General features: G+C 42.0%; 1 long non-coding RNA gene across 7 annotated transcripts in view; it reads right to left on the bottom strand.

The window, feature by feature from the left end:
• Positions 1 to 6,382, bottom strand: part of LOC119368084 — a 13,642-nt gene extending 7,260 nt beyond the window's left edge. For 3 of the 7 annotated variants that reach the window (XR_005176521.1, XR_005176523.1, XR_005176522.1), the window contains exons 1-12: positions 3,522 to 6,382; positions 3,247 to 3,350; positions 3,108 to 3,164; positions 2,946 to 3,038; positions 2,761 to 2,861; positions 1,505 to 1,590; positions 1,294 to 1,362; positions 1,015 to 1,132; positions 820 to 917; positions 657 to 705; positions 502 to 568; positions 264 to 317 (exon numbers count right to left, since the gene is read on the bottom strand). This is a non-coding gene — a long non-coding RNA (uncharacterized LOC119368084). The remainder of the gene's footprint in view (positions 1 to 263; positions 318 to 501; positions 569 to 656; positions 706 to 819; positions 918 to 1,014; positions 1,133 to 1,293; positions 1,363 to 1,504; positions 1,591 to 2,760; positions 2,862 to 2,945; positions 3,039 to 3,107; positions 3,165 to 3,246; positions 3,351 to 3,521) is intronic. The other 4 variants (XR_005176530.1, XR_005176524.1, XR_005176527.1 and 1 more) reach the window with 4 other exon arrangements.
• Between the last annotated feature and the right edge of the window lie 2,494 nt (positions 6,383 to 8,876).

Raw genomic sequence — 8,876 nt, 5'->3', positions numbered from 1 at the left:
ACAGACAGTCAAGCCACACACACACAAGAGAGTCAAGCCACACACACAAGAGAGTCAAGCCACACACACAGACAGTCAAGCCACACACACACAAGAGAGTCAAGAAAACAAACAGTCGGACAGACACAGAATGGAGCACTTGCACACAATAAACAATAAGAAACAGACATAGATAGGGGCACAAACAGAAAGCTATAAACAGACATAGAAACAGACATGCAAGACCGAAGTAAACTCAGAAAGCTATAAAGAAATTCCAGAACCTGAATGACTAAACGATTTCTCTCGAGGGGTGAGGGTGATTCAGATCTTCGTTCCTAAAAACAGGAAGCTGGTTAGAGGCTGATTAAGTGATTATCTTCATTACTACCCACAAGTTTGTAGGCCTATGGACAGAAAAGAAATGTTAAATGTGTTCTTATTCTACTTACTAGAGAAAGCAAGGCATGTAACATGAGCAACATTCTTATAGAAATTTTGGCTAAGGTAAGCCATTCATACCTAAAAGATATATGTTTCAAGTTGGCAACTGTGGTTGCCTCTCATGAGCTACAAGCCGATGGATAGCCTGAAAAATGACATGAGCAACTTAAACTATGAGTTTCCACAATGTAAATGATGTTTCTATTATTCTTGAAGCAAGAAAAGTAGCTTACGTTACCAGCAGCACCAGCAGTCATATTTACAAAAGAAGATTAAGATGACCTGTGATGTAATAAGCATCATATGAGTCAAAAATACTTGGAATCAGTTTATGATCATAACAGCATAGGTAATTATTCCTGGGTGTATATCGAAGTTATCAAGATAGGAACTTACTGATTCTGTGTATCTTGCAACTCCAATAGGTGAGAAGAACTGGTAACAAATAGAAGTTACACAAATGGAAGTACCTCATTCCTGCAATGTTCAGATGTCTGATGCACGGTATGATGTTCAGGAAAGAGTGAGGAAGTGGCAGGGGCTACATCATTCATGTTAGGAATCTGGTAACAAAGAGGACCAAGGTAGTACCTTCTAGGAAGAAATTTTGCTATTTCTGCCCATTTATTCCCTGGGCATTATACAGTGCATGTTCCTCCTCATAGTCCAAGCATCTCTCCGTATGTCTGGATTCAGATGATTATGTCACCTAAGATGTTATTATGTATGAATTCGAAATCAGCTTCATAACCAATCAGCTATTTATGTAACCAGTGTGTTTCTGAATTAGCAAACATTCCCATGTTTGTCTTGCACAAAGGGGAAAATGCATTTAAGCGAATCATGAAAATGAAACAATCAAAAGAATACCTTTCTTGACATTGCTTGCCTATACGTCCAGGTAGTAACCTTGCAATGAGACCAATTTGTTGCTCCATACTGCATTTTAAGCACAAATATCAAGTGCCAATAGGTACTTACGGATACAACACATCTAAAAATAGAAGTACCCAGAAGTAGCACAATTTGGCTAAATAAACATTTTGACATCAGCATCGCAAAATATAAAGAACGTAAATACCTGCGTTTTAGGCAAACTCAACCCATCAGTGTCCTTAGCAACACAATAAAGAGCCAATGTGAAATGTCCAGATCCAATGTATGTACCTTAAATACTTAGAAAGCATTATTCCAGTGACTGGACAACAACAATACATAAAAAAGAATATGATATCCACATAAGACATAATCACAAAAAGGTTCGGAAAAAAGAATAGTGTCAGGTCTATTCACATTCAACAAACAACAAAGCAATCAATCATGAAATATAAAACACAAGTTATACAACCAAACATTCAGCAAAGCATACAAGCCACACCATCAAACAAATGCAATTTTCACACACAGCCACACACACACACAGTCAAGCCAAAAACATATTCACCATCAAGCCACACACACTCACACACAGAGTCAAGCCACACACATATTCACAATCAAACCACACACAGTCACACACAGAGTCAAGCCAGACACATATTCACCATCAAGCCACACACACTCACACACAGAGTCAAGCCACACACATATTCACAATCAAACCACACACAGTCAAGCCACACACAGAGAGAGTCAAGCCACACACACAATCAAGCCACACACAGAGAGTCAAGTCACACACACAGTCAAGCCACACACAGAGAGAATCAAGCCTACACAGTCAAGCCACACACAGAGAGAATCAAGCCACACACACAGAGAGAGTCAAGCCACACACACCATCAAGCCACACACACACAGAGAGTCAAGCCACACACATATTCACCAACAAGTCACACACAGTCACACACACATAATGAAGCACTTGCACACAAGAAACCGACATAGATAGGGGCACAAAGAGAAACCTAATACATGCAAGATCAAAGTAAACCCAGAAAGCTATAAAGAAATTCCAGAACTTGAATGAGTAAACTGATTTCAAGTTGGCAACGGTGGTTGCCTCTCATCACTTACAATATTGTGCATGTTACAGCAACACTAAGAGCTTGCTAAAGAGCATTTTCGTCAATCTATCTGAGAAAATACAGATACTATGTTCCATCAAGATCTTTGAGAATAAAACATGGAGGCCATATCAGTTCCAAACATGACTTGCTAATAACCACTGCAGTACTTAAACATGAGTATCAAGTAGGGTAATTTGAAGGGTGTAAAATAGAAATTAGGCACCACTAGACCGGCAAGGCAACAAAGAACCATACAAGACAGAACATTAAAAATGAGTAAATTGCAGAAGAGAGAAACAAATCTACAACTGAATGGAGTAAGCCTTACTCATCCCCAAGTTGGCGTTGCTCAATTTGAGAGATACCATAGTATCGAAGTGCAGCTTCCAAGAATTTACGCTTTAGATCTAAAATTCTCGCATAGCATACCTACAAGAGATATAAGAAGGGAACTAAATTTTTGTCCTTAGTTGTAGACAGATAGATTATTAAACTGTTTCTGAACCAACAAACCTTGTATTAAAAGTTCAGAACTTCCTGGTTGCTGTTTGTGACAAAAAATGAGGCTTTGTTGATAAAAGCTTCAACATTCACTGCATCATCATCCTACAAAATGAAGAACTATGTTAGTCCAGCTAAAAATGCCATGACAACAGAGGCTAAAACGGGACTAACCTCCAAATAGTCGTGCAATCTGGACGCACTTGGATAATTTGTTTGTCATCAACCATCCTGGTTTTTAAGAAGATGGTCAGACTTCCCAGACTTAGAATATCCAATGACATGTAAAGAGAGACAAAAGCTTTGCTTCTACCTTATTCCTGAGTCCAAGTCAGTGCCACTAAGCATTTGTCATGCTCTCGGCCATTGTTATTCAAATTCATACAGTTCTGCAAGCTTCTCCCTAATCACTACAACCTGCAGATAGCCAGCAAGGTAAATACACCAATTTAAAATAACAGGACGTATGTTTTTCTTCTTCAATTTGTTCATTTGTTACAAATAATTTGTTCCAGGAGATCCATTTGGCAAACACAAGTTAAGCATGATGTGGCAGAGAACATCAACTACACATAAAATCAAGTGTACCTGATTAGCCAGGCTGTGCGGTGGCCCAGATAAACCGTTCAGTGTCCTTAGCAACACAATAAAGAGCAAATGTGAAATGTCCAGATCCACATGTTTGTACCTTAAATACTTAGAAAAGCATTAGAATATGATATCCACATAACAGACATATCACAAAAAGTTCAGAAAAAAAGAATAGTCAGTTGTCTGCACTAAACAAGTACTGGTCTGTTACCTATGATCAAGTACTGGTCTGTTACCTATGATCAAGTATTGGCCTGTTACCTATGATCAAGTACTGGTCTGTTAGCATAAATGATTATTCGTCGAGACAATCACTCCTGCCATATAAACATGTATCTCAAGGAAAATTTGTAAGAGATGTGGTTAATTACTTGAATAAAACACACCATATCAAGTATACTAACACAGAAGTGGTATCAATATTTCCACCTTCCACATCAGATAGTATAAAACACACCATAGCTAGTAAAAAACACACCATGGCCTACATGGTTTGCACCCTAACGCATCCCCATATATGGAAAGACAGACATTGGGAACATAAGCAAAGCATGGCAAGAAGAACCCAATTTGGAAAGAACACTAAATAAGCAACCATCAGAACAACCATAATGTATCACCCCATCTCTGCTTATAAGATGGGTGATTCAAGAACATAAGAACAACCGTAACGAACAACCATAACGACCAGCGAGCCAAAGCAGAATATCACAAGGGCGCATGCGTTTGAGGACTGGAAATAGCCGACGAACAATGCAGCGACGGAACCGAGGAACCGATCTGAGCAAACACGATAAACTGACCTTGCTTTGGCCTCTCCCCGTCTCCGTAATCCAAATCCAAAACCAGACCGGCGAACACGAAACACAGGGACACGGAACATAATCGTTCATCGCTCCGCCACGAATATGAAACACGGGATAGTGAGTGTCTCTTAGATAACCAAAGCACACACAGAAGTTAATGATCCAACAAACTCAGAATCAATATTAACTACTCAATGATCCAGCAAATATTACAACAGAATTTTACGGAATAGGGTGTCAGAATCTCATGATCAATGATCGCACTATAAGTTAATTGTCACAAAGTCTAGGCCAAGCAAGAAAAGCATTTTCCATTGACTGGACATTAGTAATACAAAGAAAGAATATGATATCCCCATAAGACATAACAAAACATGCATATCACTAAAAGCTTAAGAAAAAAGAAGTCAACTGTCTACACTAAACAAATACTAAGTCATTAATCACAATACCGAATTGATGCCATAAAATTTAACATGACAAACAATAAATTTTCATGCACACTAACTGGGGATTAACAAATGTCAGAGCATAAGAGTTGGGCTACTCAATTGGATCACCATCATCACAAGAAAACAAGCAGCACATGTCCACGTTATAGGTTCGTTGAAATTCTTGTCCAAAGGAAAGGGACATGACAGAAGTTAGCAGCATGGTAAAAAACATGTGATGAACGTGCTTTCACGGATGAATGAATTCAGGAGTTATGCTCACAACAGAATTATATGCCCAGGTGTGCAATGACAAAATTCTGTAATTATGCTATGCAATCTAGAATGTAGTCTAAGGGGAACTAACTAGCAGCAGCTCATCTAGAACTCCTATGAGTAGTTCAATGGAAATAGCAACATCAGGAAGAAAAGAAGGAACCTTGTCCAACAGTAGCAGCAGCAGGTGTTCAATTAGTCAAGCAGCAGGCCACATGGTTTGCACTCTTGTAAAACTTTTCTGCTCGGAACACGCAAGCAAAGCATGATAAAAAGAAACAAATTGGAAAGAACATAAACAGTAAGGAAACACCATGAGATCAAGCGTAAGGAATCACCCCATCTCTGAATATAGGATGAGAGCACACACGCCTAGCCGGTACAACAAGAAGTCAAGAATTAACAGACCCTGGAACTCAAGAATTGACAGAGGGCCAACAAGAACTGACAGAGGGCCAAGAATTGACAGAGTATCACAGGAGAGCATACGTTTGAGTTTTGAAAATCACCAAGAGCAACGTAGGTGACGGAATGGAGGAACCGGTCTGAACTAGCACAATAAACGAACACCGCTCCCCGTCTCCGGCCGTAATCCAATTTCGAAACCAGACGCGAGCATGAAACCCAGGACTGCTAGTTCGGCTAACAGAAGCGCGCGCGGACAGAATTGCTAGTACGCAAACGAGACGGAGGAGACCCCGACGAGGCGAGACGGACCAAGAACACGCGAGCGCATCGGGTCAACGGCGAGGACGAGCGAAATCGAGCTAGGCGCGACCCTACACGGACGACGACGAGGACGAGCGAAATCAAACCGCAAGCGACCCTACACGGACGACGGCAGCGAGGATGAGCGAAATTGAACCAGGCGCGACCCTACACGGACGACGGCGGCGAGGACGAGCAAAATTGAACCGGACGACAGCGAGGACGAGCAAGATCAAACCAGGCGCAATTCCAAACAGGCGAATCGAGCAGGAACGAAAACCAAATCAGGCGCGGTTCTAAACCTGAACGGGCGACGAATCAAGGAGGAGCGATTCCAAACCGGACGCGAGGAGGCGAGGCGAGAGACGGCCATGACCCGGGGCCCCGGACGAAGAGAGGAGGAGCAGACCGGCCATGGCCAGAGCGCGGGGAGAGAGGAAAGAGCGCGCCTGGCCGCGGGCGGGCCGCCGGGAAGAGGTCGTGTCGCCGGTCGGGTCCTTGCCGGAGACGGCTTCGGCGGGCGGCGGAAATCGAAGGAAAGTGGAGCGTGTTGGGGCTGGATTCGGCCGGACTGGGTGGGCAGGGGCCAGGAGGGGTCAGTCTCGGTCGGTCGGCAACGCGGCGCAGCGCGGAGATATTACCGTTGGGAGCCTCAGATTGGGGTTGGGTGCTCGAGGCAGACCGGGAATTTCTAGCTAGGGCGCTTGAGGCAGAGGCGGTTCCGGGCACACGGGTTATCCGGCCGGCGCACATGAGAAGACCGACCCATTCGGTCATGTTAGGTTGAGTGTCGTGTCTATCTAGGAAAAAATATGTCCCTTAAAAAATATGTTGATGCAAAGGGACATCCACAATGTTTTCATTTCGTTGGTATCAACTTAAGGTCGAGCTTGTTTCAAATAAAAAAACTTAAGGTCCAATTAATTGCACGGTTAGAATAGCAAGGATACGTGTCTAAATTGACTGTGTTCGAGGCGACTTCCGGCGATAGTCCGACGACCGACGGCATGGTGCCGGCTCTTCCCTCCCCGTTGATCCCCTCCCTCTTGCAATTTGATCATTTGTCTGTCTCTCAGCTCCAACACTACTCTCCCTCCTCTATTTCGATCCCTCCTCTCAAAATTGGCTTCTCTTCCTCTACTGTTGTGTTCCACTGGCTGAGGCAGGATTTCTCAAGTTCTAGTATGAAGGGGGGGCATTGTAGGAAAAAAAACTGCTAGTACTTTTGTGTATATACAAGCAAACTCATCATGTTGGGAGGCTCCTGGCCCATGCTAGCCACCCCATGCCTCTGTCACTGGTAGTTTCGCACTATCAATCTTCTTCTCTCTTGATTGTTCTCTCAATCCCTGGCCTCGCTCTGTATCCCAAGAAGAACCACATTTGGCGCATGTGTGTTGACTACCTAGTGGTTGGGGCGCACCCCTGGTGCGCCTCTTGAGGGTGTTCCTGTGCAGTGCCAGGTAGGGGTTGCCCTTTTCATTTGATTTTTTGCATAATGGGCAGTATATATACATGCCAACTATTGCTAAAAACAAACTGAACTATGAATTATGATCACATGGAAAAGCAGAGCAATCTAATAGTAGTGACTTGAATCATTAAAACCGCGTTGCAGTTCAGCTGGAACTGCACCTACTCCACATCCGCTGTCATGTACTCCCCCCGTCCCATAATATAAGAACGTTTTTGTCACTAGTGTAGTGGCAAAAACGTTCTTATATTATGAAACGGAGGGAGTAGCTCGTAGGGTCCTCCACTTCACATGACGTCTTCCTCGCACGCCTCTGTGTGTGCGCACCTCGGCCACCTTGTTGAGCTTAACACGGGTCTTGGCGAGGAGGAGGAACATGCTTAGCCTTGTGCCAACCGCCTCCATGGACAATGTGTGGCTACTCGCTGCTTTCCATCTTGCTACACTTATTCAGACAATGCAATGGTGTCGGCGGCGACCTCACTATTCTTGGTGGCGACCCTCCTTCCATCCGCCGCTTCTTGCTGAGCCAATCATAGAATGAGGTGTAGTTGTGTAGTTGTGTTAGCATGATGAGATCAATGTGAGAAAATCCATGTCCGTAGCTCACAATATCATACACCTGAGAGTGAATAAATAGGGCCTTGAACATAGAATGTTGTCTATGTTTCATTATGAAAAAATAATACGGGTACATATTGATTTCCGTTCATCTGTCATTTACTTTGTAAGTATAGCACATAAAAAATATGATGCTTTGCAAAACACCAATCATTGGGCAAATAGGCCATTATTAACGACATCACAAATTACATATCGTTTGCAGTAGAGCAGAGTTTTTGATACATACTTCATCGAGCTAGCTTGTAGCCCTTGTCTTGAAGCTTACAATGTGGCTGATTGAAACAAATTTGAGGGTTTTGGTAATATTAGCAAAATTCATGAACTAAGTCCTAAAACGCATCTAAACTTGATGGATGAACTAACATTTTTCTATTGATTCAATTAATGTCCAGACAGGATACCTTGAACCAATTTTTTAAATTTGTTCAATTAAATGTTCTTCCTTCAGTAATTTCTTGCAATATTTCCTACTATATGGAAGACTAACTATGGTGAAACACCTTTTTGGTTATTTTATTCTGAATATTATATAATACTCCCTACTATTCCATAATGTAGTGTGTATCGATTTTTTGGAAAGTCAAAGTTTTCAAACTTTGACCAAGTTTATAGAGAAACTTATTTATATGTATAATACCAAATATATAACATATATGAAACTAAATCTTATGATGAACCTAATGATATATGTTTGACATTCTAGATGTAATTGTTGTTCTCTACAAACTTGGTCAAAGTTTGTGAGGTTTGACTTTTCAAAACATCTATATGCATTACATTATGGAACGAAGGGAATAGTAAAAACTCAAGCTCCTTTGATACCTCACTTTTTTGCGAATATCCTTTGATACCTCACTTGCTTGCAAGAAACAACCATGTCAGTTACTGAGGATTATTCATTCTTTACCTTGAGCATGTTAAAGAGAGGGGTGCACTCTAATCTTGTCTACACACAGCAGAGTGGCTAGCTGGGTTCTTAATCTAAGCTTGGTTATGCATGTTGGGCTTCTATAAACTTAACACTATCCAAGGT

Source organism: Triticum dicoccoides, chromosome 1A (genome assembly GCF_002162155.2).
Source record: "Triticum dicoccoides isolate Atlit2015 ecotype Zavitan chromosome 1A, WEW_v2.0, whole genome shotgun sequence".
Lineage (NCBI taxonomy): Eukaryota > Viridiplantae > Streptophyta > Magnoliopsida > Poales > Poaceae > Triticum > Triticum dicoccoides.
This window is presented reverse-complemented; position numbering and strand designations above follow the sequence as displayed.